A 13093-nucleotide genomic window follows, 5' to 3' on the forward strand; every position below is an offset into this window, starting at 1 on the left:
ATAAAAATTATCCATTTTGCATTTTATAATGCTCTCTAATTCTTGTATGGTCACAAAATCTTACCTTCTCCATAAATCTGACATGTAAACTATTCCTTGCTCTCCCAGATTGCTTACAGTATCAGCCTTTATACTGAGATTGTAGAACCATTTAGACTTAATTTTGATACACAGTGCTAGATATTGGTCTATACCCAGTTTCTGCCATACTATATTCCAGTTTTGCCAGCAGTATTTGTCAAATAGTGAGTTCTTATCCCCCAAACTGGGATCTTTGGGTTTATCAAACAGTAGATTACTATAGTCATGACTGCTGAGTCTCGTGTACCCAATCTAATCCATTGATCCCCTACTCTATTCCTCAGCCAGTACCTATTAGTTTTGATGACTGTTGCTTTATAATACAAAATCTGGTATGGCTAGGCCACCTTCCCTAGCATTTCTTTTAATTAATTCCCTTGACACTCTGTACCTTAGGTTGGCTGATATGGCACTAAAGAGATAATTCAATTTAGGTAAAATTGTCATTTTTATTATATTAGCTCGACCCAGCCATGAGCAGCTGATGTTTTTCTGATTAGTTAGATCTGACTTTATTTATGTGAAAAATGCTTTGTAGCTGTGTTCATATAGGTCCTGGGTTTGTTTCGGCAGGTAGATTCTAAAATATTTTATAATGTCTACAGTAACTTTAAATAGGATATTTCTTTCTATCTCTTGCTGTTGGATTTCATTAGAAATATATAGGAATGCCAAGGATTTATGTGGGTTTATATTATATCCTACAGCTTTGTCAAATTTATTTATTATCTCAAGTAGTTTTTTACTTGATTCTCTAGGATTCTCTAAGTATGTCATCATATCCTCTGCAAAGAGTGATAGCTTAGTCTCTTCTTTGCCTAATTTGATTCCTTCAATCTCTTTTTCTTCTCTTATTGCTACTACTAACATTCCTAGTACCAAATTGAATAAGAGGGGTGATAATGGACATCCTTATTTCACCCCTCATTTTATTGGAAATACTTTTAGATTATCCCCATTACATGTAATATTTGTGGATGATTTTAGATAGAGGCTGTTTATTATTTTAAGGAAGACTCCATTTATTCCTATATTTTCTAGTATTTTTAATAGGAATGGGTGTTGTATTTTGTCAAAAGCCTTTTGTGCATTTATTGAGAAAATCATGTAGTTTCTGCTAGTTTTGTTGTTGATATGATCAATTATGCTGATAGTTTTCCTAATATTGAAACATCTTTGCATTCCTGGAATAAATACTACCTGATCAAAGTGTATTATTCTTGTGATAACTTGTTGTAGTTTTTTTGCTAATATTTTATTTGAAATTTTGCATCTATATTCATGAGGAAAATTAGTCTATAATTTTCTTTCTCTGTTTTGTCTTTTCCCAATTTAAGCATTAGTACCATATTTGTGTCATAAAAAGAATTTGGTAAGACTCTTTCTTCATCAATTTTCCCAAATAGTTTGTAAAGTATTGGGATAAATTGTTCTTTAAATGTTTGGTAGAATTCATTAGTAAATCCATCTGGCCCTGGAGATTTTTTCCTAGGGAATTCATTGACAGCTTGTTCAATTTCTTTTTCTGAGATGAGGTTATTTAAGTAATTTACTTCCTCTTCAGTTAATCTGGGCTACTTATATTTTTTGTAAATATTCATCCATTTTACTAAGATTGTCAAATTTATGTGCATACAATTGAGCAAAAACAATTCCTAATTATTGTTTTAATATCTTCTTCATTGGAGGTAGATTCACCCTTTTCATTTTTGATACTCATAATTTGCTTTTCTTCTTTCTTTCCTTTATCATATTGACTAAAGGTCTATCAATTTTATTGTTTTTTTTCATAGAACCAGCTCTTAGTTTTATTTATTAATTCAATAGTTTTCTTAATTTCAATTTTTTAAATTTCTCCTTTGGTTTTCATTATTTCTATTTTAGTATTTAACTGGGGGTTTTCAATTTGTTCTTTTTTTGGCTTTTTCAGTTGTATGCCCAATTTATTGACCTCCATTTTCTCTATTTTATTTATGTATGCATTCAGGGATATAAAACTTCCCCTAAGAGCTGCTTTTGCTGCATCCCACAAGTTTTGGTATGTTGTCCCATTATTGTCATTCTCTTGAATGAAGTTACTGATTGCTTCTATAATTTCTTGTTTGACCCACTCATTCTTTAGGATTAAACTAATTAGTTTCCAATTAGTTTTTGTCTATCTTTCCATGGACCTTTATTACATATGATTTTTATTACATCCTGATCTAAGAAGGATACATTTAATGTTTCTGTCTTTCTGCACTGAATTGTGAGGTTTTTATGCCCTAATACATGGTCAATTTTTGTTTATGTTCCATGTACTGCTTAGAAGAAGGTATATTCCTTTTTATCCTTGTTCAATTTTATCCAGAGATGCATCATATCTAGCCTCTCTAAAATTCTATTCACCTCCTTAACTTCTTTCTTGTTTATTTTGAGGTTAGATTTATCAATTTCAGAAAGGGGAAAATTGAGGTCCCCCACTAGTATAGTTTTGCTATCTATTTCTTTCCTCAACTTCTCCTCTAGTTATATGGATGCTATACTGCTTGATGCATATATGTTAAGTAATGATATTGCTTCATTCCTGATGGTGCCTTTTAGCAGGATATAGTTTCCTTCCTTATCTCTTTTAATTAGATCTATCTTTGCTTTTGCTTTATCTGAGATAAGTATTGCTACCCTGGCCTTTTTTACTTTAGCTGAAACATAATATATTCTACTCCATCCTTTTACCTTTACCCTATGTGTATCCCCTTGTTTCAAATGTGTTTCTTGTAGGCAGCACATTGTAGGATAGTGGTATTTAATCCATTCTGCTATCTGTCTCCATTTTATGGGAGAGTCCATCCCATTCACATTCATAGTTATGTTTATTATCTGTGTCTTTCCCTCCATCCTATTCCTTCCCCTGTTTCTGCTTGTATTTCTTCCTTCTCCCTTCCCCTCCTTAAGAGTTTTCCTTTTGACCACCACCTCCTTCAGTATTCCCTCTCTGTGCCCCCCTTCTCTTTACCTAACCTTTCCACTTACTACTGTTTCCCTCCCTTCTAACCACCCCCCATTTTCCCCCCTTACCCTTCCTACTGCCTGTATGGCACAATAGATTTTTATACTTAACAGAGTATGTTATTCCTTCCTTGAAACCTAACCTATGAGAGTAAATTTCATATACTGCTCCTCTCCCTCCCTCCTTTCCCTCTATTATAATCAGTTTTTGTGTCTTTTCATATTAGAATCCTATACTTAACTGATTATGTTGATCCCTCCTTGAATCAGAACCAATGAAGATAAAGTCATATGATGTTCATCTCCCTCCCTTCTTTCCCTGAACTATAGTATTTTTTATGCCTCTTCCTGTGGCATAATTTACTCTTTTCTGCCTCTTCCTTTCCTTTTCTCCCATTGCAATCAATTTGCACACCTTAATAAGGTTTTTTTTTTATCATCATATTAGTTCATTTATACCCTCACCCTCTATGTATATCCCTTTTAAATGTCATGATAATTATGTAAATTTCAATATTGACAGGTATCAGCTTCACATGTAGGTATGTAAACAGTTTGCTCTTATTGATTCACAAGTTATGTGAATATGTGTGTGTATGTAATTTCCTTGTTTACCTTTTAATGTCTTTCTTGAGTCTTGTATTTGGAGATCAAATTTTCCATTGAGCTCTGGCTTTTTTCATCAGGATAGCCTGAAATTCCCTTATATCATTAAATGACCATCCCCTTACCAGAAATATTATGTTCCATTTTTTTTGCCTCATGAAATATCAAATTCCAATCCTTTTGATCTTTTAATGTAGAAAATGCTATGTCCTGTGTAATCCTTACTATAGTTCCACAATATTTGAATTCTTTCTTTCTGGCTGCTTGCAGTATTTTCTCCATGACCTTGTGATTCTGGAATTTGGCTACTATATTTCTTGGAGTTTTTAATTTGGGATCTCTTTCAGGAGGAGTCTGGTGAATTCTTTTGATAACTATTTTACCCTCTGATTCTAGGACCTCAGGACTGTTTTCTTTGAGGATCTCTTGGAGGATTTTGTCCAGGATGTTTTTTTCATCATGGTTCTCCAGTAGACCAATAATTCTTTGGTTTTCTCTCCTGGATCTGTTCTCCAGGTCAATTGTTTTTTTTTTTTCCAGTGAGATATTTTACACTTTCTTCTAATGTTTCAATCTTCATGTTTTGTTTGACTGACTCTTGATGCATCATAGAGTCCTTAGTTTTGATTTGACTGATTCAATTTTTTAGTGAATTATTTTCCTCAGTTGGTTTTTGAAATTCCTTTTTTTGGAAGGTATTTTCTCCAGTTATATTTTTAACCTACCATCCCTGTTCAAAAATTTTACTTTTTAATGATTTGTCTTCTTTGGTGAGATTTTTTTCCAATTTGGTCAATACAGATTTAAATTTATCTTCTACCTCTCTAATTTGGCTTTTAAAATCTTTCTTGAGCTCCTCCAAGAATGCTTTTTGGGCTTGATACCAGTTCATATTTCCTTCTGTGGTCTCAGGTGTGAATATATAGTCCATGTTGTCCTCTGAATTTGGTTGTTCTCACTCACTATAATAGGATCGTATTGTTCTTGATATCACAGTTCCTTTCTTGCCCATTGTGATTGCCTATGTCCTGAAATTTTAGAGTATATTTCTGCTTCTGGGGTACGGATGTACCATGCTTCTTAGGCTAGGAGCTAGGGGTTTGATTGTTGACTTTGTGTGCTGTAGCCTCTGGGTGTCTCAACTGAGGCCAAGGCCTGGACTCTCAGTGTTTCTCCTGGGTTACCCTGTGGCTCACAGAGTAACCTGTGGGGTAGGGGTGGTCTGGCCACTTCAGGTTTCTGACTATGTGCCCCTGGGCTCCAGCTCAGGCAGGCTCAGCAGCTGATGGCCAGCAGTGCTGATGTCTGCAGATTCCCTGCTGCTAAGGCATATCTGGGCTTCTGTTGTTAGTGCTTGTTGGTTCCAGCCCCCGGGGCTTAGTGATCTCCTGTGGGTAAGCTGAGGTGGAGTTTGTTAGGAGGCCTCCAGCCCTTCACTTCAGGCTAGGCACAGTCTCAGTCATACCCTTCCTCTAGGACTCCCAAGCCTGAGACTTTTCCCACTGTTTCAGGATTTTACACTGGGTAGGGCATTAGTCTCTGGTTTTTCAGAGTCAGGGAGGGGGATTAGAGCTGCTAGGGTTTACTCTGCCATATTGGCTCACAGAAGTTCAGGTAAGTGATTTTTAGACATCCATGCTACAGGTTGACAGTCCCAGGAGAAGCTCCTGCCTTGGGGCCTGCATTTTCTCTTACCCAGCTCAAAGCAATCTTCCATCTGGGTGGTGAGAAGTCAGCAAATTGCCCTTGGTGTGGGTGGATCCATTGGCTGGGGCTAACTCTCACTCTTCTGTGCTCTGCTCTCAGATCTGTGCTGGTACAGCCCCCATGTGCTCCGTACTCACCTTGCCCAGACCTATGTGGCTGCTTTCCTGGGCTGAGAATCTGCCACACTCTGTCTCCCAATGGATTCCATTGCTCTAAAATCCATTCAGATTTACTTTTTATAGGTTAGTGATGGAATTCATGGAGATCAGAAAAGTTCCTGCTTCCATTCCACCATCTTGGCTCTGCTCTGTCTATAGACAAATTCTATGGATGCTATAGTTGCATGGTATCATGGAGTCATAGATTAGAACATAAAATATTAGCACTGGGAAGGATATTAAATATCATCCACTCCAACTCTCATTTTTCAAATGAAGAAATGGAGACCCGTGGGAAAATAAATTATTTTCTCAGTGTCACAATAAGCAGCAGTGAGATTAATTGACTTTGTCTACTTAAGAGGTGAAGGTATAAAATTTTAGAGTTAGGAGGGTCCTTAGAGGTCACTTGGTCCAGTTATGTTTCTTTCCCTCCTAATGTCTCCACCAAAATAGTTCACTAAGTTCATTGCAGAATCCACGAATACAAAGGGAAAGTAGAAGTGAGACATTTGCCTTAGTTCAAAGGATAAAGGAGAAGTAGGTTTTATTTTTAGTTTGGTTTTTTTTTTGGCCTGACTGTTACAGGAAAACATTGAATTACCGTGATACTTGTTCTAACACCAAGACTTCATTGCATGCATGTTAATAATTCAATTCAGAATTATCAGGTATAGTTAACATTGGCTGGCTATCATGATCAAGATCACCCTCACCTAAGACTGTGGGTTTTCCTTCATTCTGAAAAGGTGGTGTATATGTGGGACCTATGACCTTTAGCTTTATTACTATGAAATCTTTCTGCCCCCAACAGGAATCCTCAAGGCCCACCTTAATGGAGTCCAGATTCTGTGTCCAGCATCTGAGGTTTTCCACAAGCTGGTTCTCATTCACTTGTCCTGTGAATATTGTCATTCTCTCATGTTATGCCCCAGACAAATAGGATTATTATTCATTTTTCAAATACGCCCTAGGGTCTCTTTTATTTGAGACAGGTAAGAGGGACAGTGGAAAAAGCAGTAGATGTAGAATGAAAAGAGACCTGAGCTTGAATTCTGCCTTGGACATTTACTAGATGCATCACCTTCCCACCAATTAAAATCTCTCTACCTCAGTATCCTCCTATATAAAATGAGGATCATAATAATAGCGCCTCCTTCACAGAGTTGTTTTGAGGATGACAAGAGATAATATATAATCAAAGTGTTTTGCAAACCTCAAAGCACTATTTGAATGTCATTGATGTTATTAATTATCTATGTTTTTATTTATATTAGTTGTCATGCACAAAAACCTAGCATACCTCCTTCTCCTCATCTCTACCTGTCTTCTAAGGTTTGTCTTAGAATCTCTAGCTTCCTTCAAATTTGATCTAGAGGGCTACCTTCCATGTGAATCTTCTCTGCTAACTGGGAGAGTTAGATCTCTGATCTTTTTCTCTCTCCATTTCAGCAACTAAGGCTTAATCCCCACATTATTACCTTCTCTCTCTCTCTCTCTGTCTCTCTCTGTCTCTCTCTTCCCCCCCCCACATATATACATATACACATAAACACACACATATATATGCATATATGTATGTATATATGTATATATATACACATGCATATATTTGTATTTGGGGGAGACTATATGTGTATGTGTGTGTGCATACACACATATACAAATATACATACTGACTTATATGTATATTCATGTGTGTGTAATTTTATTGGGGAGACTATATATGTGCATATGTATATGTATTCTATGTAGACTAGATAGAACTCATATATGCACATATATGTATATATTTATGATTATATTTATATGTATATACACACATATTTACATTTTATTGGGGAGACTGTATATGTGTATATACTCTATATATAGATTTCATATACATACATAGATGTACACACATATATAGTCTCCCCTCGATAAAATGTAAATTCCTCAAGGGCAGGAATTATTTCATTTTTTGTCCTTGTATGCTAAACGCCTTGTATAATGCCTGTCCCATAGTAGATGATTAATTAATGTTTGTTATTGACTTGTTGATTGTTCATTCAAGATGTGGTTCAAATACTACCTCCTCTATAAATCCATTTCATATTCTCACAACTGGAAAATGTGTTCTCTCTCTCTCTCTCTCTCTCTCTCTCTCTCTCTGTCCCTTTCTCCCTCCCTCCCTCTCCCTTTCCCTCTTACTGTCTCTCTCATCTGACCTCCTATGACCTTGAACATATCTTGTTCTCTTGTCATAGTCACAATCATATTATATTAGTCTACCCAATAACTCAAATGTACTCTTAGGACATGACCTTAGGATCTCAACAACATCTATCCCAGGAGAGAGTAAAATTTGTCCACTCCTGGTAACTTGGAAAAGCTTTGATTATGGTTCTGGTGATGTCTTCAGGAGCCATCTTTGCTAGAAGGCTGGTCATTGACTGACATTTTTTTTGCCTCAGTAACAACTAAGACTGTTCTTTGAAGTATGAGGAGACTAAAATCCAAATCTATGGCAAGAGGGTGTTGGGGGGAGGAGGGTAACAAACCTGAATAAATCACACATCCTTTGAAGTATCTATTTGTTATATATCTTGTCCCTTTCACCAAATTATAAATTTCTCATGATTAAGACTATCTTATTCTTCTTCATTACCCTATTTGTGACCTATCATAGGGCTTTACCCATAACAGGTACTTCATTAATGTGCATGGATTTAATAGATTAAAACCATAAATTTAAAAAATAGAGGCAGAGTCTCCTGAGCTTGACTGACTTTGTGAGGCATTATCAGTAAAGAATCCCTCTCTTCCTGAAGGTGAGCTGAAAGGGACTTTCTCTGTCTCAAACATTCTATTCTCTCTCTCTGTCTCTCTCTGTCTGTCTCTCTGTCTCTCTCCCTGTGTCTCTCTGTCTCTGTCTCTGTTTCTCTCTGTCTCTGTCTGTTTCTCTCTCTCTCTGTGTTTCTCCTTTTTCTTGCTACTGAACTGGAGTTTCTAATATGCCTCAACATGGTCCACATAAACCCTGGGAAGTGTAACTTTCCTGTTCTAGCCTATCTTCTCAGAGATACTCTCCCTGTAAAGCTGGCAGCCTTCATTTCCTTCCCCTCTTTCTTGTCTATGGGTGTGCCCTCTCATCTATCTCTCATCCTTTCCTGACTGTGGGACTGTGGCAGATGTATAAGTTACTATTAAAAGTTGTCGAAGCCTAGTTCTTCATGCAAAGTAGTATCTGATTGAAATAATTTGTCATTTTGATGAACAATGATTTGCATATGTATACTTGAGCTAAAATGTCTCCAATGTGATCAATGTATATTTTAGTTCTGTATGCTTAATAAATGTGCATTTTTGTTTTCAAAGAAGGCTTGTATGAATATGAGTTTGGGGTTACAAGCTGCTAATATTCACAGTTGTTAAGTGGATCTCTGTTTCTTTTAGTATAGAACACATAACTCAAAACATGGCATATAAGGTTGTAGTAGGAGCAACATCCCAACTCCTCCTCCTGGTTAAGTTAAGCTAGTTTTTCCTTAAAGACTATTGAGGTTTTCCTGATGACTTAGTTGGCTCAGCTTGTTGACACCACTTCTTGACTTTCTGAATAGCCAAGGGCAGGCACAGGTACCCTCTCTATTGCTTGGCTGGTGGATCATGATTGGCAACTGAAGCAAGGGTACTTTGCTCAGCTGAATCAAGTGCAGGTGTCCTTGATGTCTGTCTTTGTTGAACATAGTTCTCCTGCTGTGGCTACGTAATCCCATTTTTAAACTATCGAACTACATCTGAGTTCCTTGTTTTGTTCCAATATTGAATTTAAACTACCAGGGAACTGACTTGAGACAAGTCCATCCAAGAATAAAGTCCTGCCACAGTCTGTACAAACTGGGTCCAATTGATCATTCCAACTTCATTTCCGGGGCAGCCAGGTGGCTTGGTCCAGTGGTGACAAACTCACAGAGAAACAGGGCCGTTAAACTGCACATACAGATCTCCGTGGTCACATATTGATACAGTTTTAGATTGTAATATTTTCTATGTTCTGTTGTATTTTGATTTACTTAGTTAAATATTTCACAATTACATTTTAATCTGGTTCTGCTGTATTTGAGGACATTGCGGGTGGCATGCAGTGCACACCTTTGGCATAATGGATAGAATGCTAGCTTTGGAGACAGGAAGAACTGAGTTTGAACTGTACTTTAAACACTTATTAGCTCTGTGAGCCTAGGCAAAACATTTAAACTCCATCAACCTCAGTTTCCTAATCTGTTTAAAAAAGGGGGCATGGGTGTTGCCCGTTCACTTTGGTCGCTAGTGGATGTGGTGTCAAAAAAGGCAGAAATAACATACTTTGCAGCCTTTGCTCTTGCCTGGGGATTTTTGTGCCTTTGGTGAGAGTGCTGTGTAAGTGACAAGTTATGAAGTATGGAGACTTGAGCAGGTGACAGAGGAGGACACACCCTCTCCTAAAGCCACGAGGTTTATTCCTTTACCTTTCATTGTTTCTGTTTAGTGAAATGAACAAGGACACAAAAGCCAGAATCCGCAGCTGTTGTCGGTGTTTTTGTGGACTCCTAAAGTGACCAAGGGCTGTAATCCTTTTTCATACACTGAGTCTCCAAAGAAGCTGCTTAATCTTGAATTTCATGTTCCTGTTGAATTCCACAAGTAGTCTAAAGTCTTCATGGAAGAAAAGTTAATAAGTCCAAAAGTCTTTGGACTTGGGTGATAAAGTGGTGATTTTTTTGTATCAAGCTCTCCACAGGGCACAGTTGGCATCTGTAATTTTATCCCTTGTTTGCTATGGATTTCTGTATATTAAAATATATATAAAACAAAACAAAAACAACAACAACAACAAAAATCGGGCATGGGGAATATAACAGCTTCTGCTTCACAAGCTTGTAGTGAGGATCAAATGCTATAATAAAAGAAAAGTCCTTTGCAAACCTTAAAGCACTATATAAATATTGAGTATGATTACTTTTATTTTACATTATTCCATTTTGCACACTCCACATTCCAGTCACGCTGGATTACTAATTGACTCATTCTTTATCTCCTACTTCTGTGAATTTTCATAGGTCAATAGTATATGCTCCTCCTCATTTGGGGTCATTAAAATTTTTCTGCTTCTAACTCAGATGCCACCTACTCCATTTCCTGTTTCCCTTTTTCACTTTCCTTCTTTCCTCTAGTTTGGTCTTTCCTGTTTCCCTTCCTCCCCGTCTCTGATCACTTCAACAAGGTGACATTGATCCTTCCTGCTTCAAATTTTCCTTTGCATGCATCTCTGTTTTGTCCATCTCCCTCACAATCTATCTTTTATCATATATTTGCTTGTATATATCATATCTCCTGGCTTAGATTGTGAGCTCCTTGAAGAAAGGGATTATGTCATTTTCTTCACTTTATTTCCTGTAACTACAGTGCCTCAAACATAGGAGGTGCTTAGTAAATGTTTGTCAAATAGATTCTTAAATTCTATCAGTTTTGATAGTCTCACTATAAATAAAACTGGAGAACAAAGGAAATTGTAGTTATGTGAAAGAATGGCTTACTGTTTCTCCTTTTAGAGGAAAATAAAGGATTTTGTGGAGAGAGTTTATTAAGAGTCCAAAGGCAATAAGAAATTATTTCACAGGATATTTGATCATCTTATATTTCAATGTACTTTTGGAAAGATCATCATGAAGGTAATCACAACATGTATAACAACATACTTTGAAGATCATACTCTTCAGAGACAGAAAAATTCTATGTAGAACCCAATGATTCTCTCCATATTAGCACAATACATATTTTATTGTACATGAGGCTGCCTGGTGTATTAGTTGGAGAGTTGAACTCTCCTAAAACTGGGGCTTGAAGTCCTGTTTCTGATATATACTGACTATGTGACTCTGGACAAGTCCAGTCATCTTAACATCTATCACCTGTCTGTCCCTAAGTATAAATCCCCTTCTTCCCCCACCCCATTACCTTCCTACTTATATAGATGAAGCTCCATTCACAGATCACAATACCCATGTCTTATTCTGATAGAATAAAGTTCGCAGAAGAAAATAATTTTCTTTTGTTTTTATTTTTTAATATAAGTCATTCCCAGCACTTAGAATAATGGATTTTTTCCCATACATATATCCTGAATACTTTGTTTGAGAAGTGACTCAGGAATGGTGGCTATAGTGAATAAAAATTATTACAAACAAAAAGATGAAATTGATTTTATTTTACTATTGGAGGGGTAGGTTAAGGGTAGTGATAGATACACAAGGAATGTCAATAAAATATTTTAATTTATTGAAGAAAACAAAAACGATAATCCCTAACTTGTTAAATTTATATATTTGGATATGTGTATTTGTGTATGTATATATATATATACATATATATTTCTTTAAAAATAAGTTGCTCACAGTCTACTATACAAGCCTCTTTCATCATGTTCTTCATATTTTGATACTTTTGTATTTATTGGCAATTGCTAATTAACAATATAAAGAAATTTTAATTTAAAATAATTAGGGGGAGGGGCAGCTAGGTGGCACAGTGAGTAAGAGCACCGGCCCCATAGTCAGGAGAACTCAAGATCGGTTTCAGCCTCAGATACTTTACACACACACACACACACACACACACACACACAAACTGGCCGTGTAACCTTGGGCAAGTTACTTAACCCCAATTGCTTTAAAAAAATAATTAGGGGGAATTTCTGGTTCCTGATGTTGGAATCATTTCCAAGATTTGTGTAAAGTAACAAAAAATAATTTTATCAACAAAAAGATAAAAATCAAGAACAAATTAGAGGAAAGAAGGAAAGTGAAAACAAAATGACATAAAATTTAAACAATCCTAGCCTAATCTATTTAAATAAGCTATCAATGTTAAAAAAAATGGAATATGGATAAAAGAGACTTCAACATAGGTTATAATCATGGCCAAAAGAAGTTTAACCCTTATTCATCTTTAGACATATGAGCAAATCAAAGGAACCTAAAAACTGTCTCAGCCAGCAAACACTGGATAATGATTGGCAGAGAGTCCTAGCCCCCCCGCAAAAAAAGCAATACCAGTTTAAAATGTAATGTATAAAATCTTACACAGGAGAATTATGGAGGATGGTGAGCAATATTACTTAAAACACTGAGAATCAATGTCCAAAGAAGTAAATTTGTGAAAACTTGGAACTTAAATCAGATGATATTTAGTACATTTAAGGATGAAATTGAAAGGATAATAAATTTATGAAAAAACTTTTATAATATCTTTTAAGATTTCAATGATAAATTCAATCCTTAATCAATTTCATGGGGGCCACCACATTAGCTCATTATTAATCAATCAATCAATGAATAAGTATTTATGAAACTTCTAATATGTCCTAGGCCCTGTGCTAAGTGCTAGAGATACCAAGCAATAAAAGTGCCATCCTAAAAAAAAAAGTACCATCCTGTATTCTCAAGGAGTTTTCATTCTCCTGGGGAAGTTAAGAAGTACATATCATATCATATCATATCATATCATATCATATCATATCATATCATATC

General features: G+C 36.1%; 1 non-coding gene across 1 annotated transcript; it reads left to right on the top strand.

Moving 5' to 3' along the window:
• The first annotated feature begins 9821 nt into the window (after window positions 1–9821).
• LOC138151536 (small nucleolar RNA SNORA13) lies at window positions 9822–9957 on the top strand. Its single transcript, XR_011165855.1, has one exon. It is a non-coding gene; the product is annotated as a small nucleolar RNA SNORA13 (small nucleolar RNA).
• The last annotated feature ends 3136 nt before the right edge of the window (window positions 9958–13093 follow it).

This window comes from Petaurus breviceps, unplaced genomic scaffold, assembly GCF_028583685.1.
Source record: "Petaurus breviceps papuanus isolate PSGF00001 unplaced genomic scaffold, PetGlider_PUasm1.0 140, whole genome shotgun sequence".
Classification (NCBI taxonomy): Eukaryota; Metazoa; Chordata; class Mammalia; order Diprotodontia; family Petauridae; genus Petaurus; species Petaurus breviceps.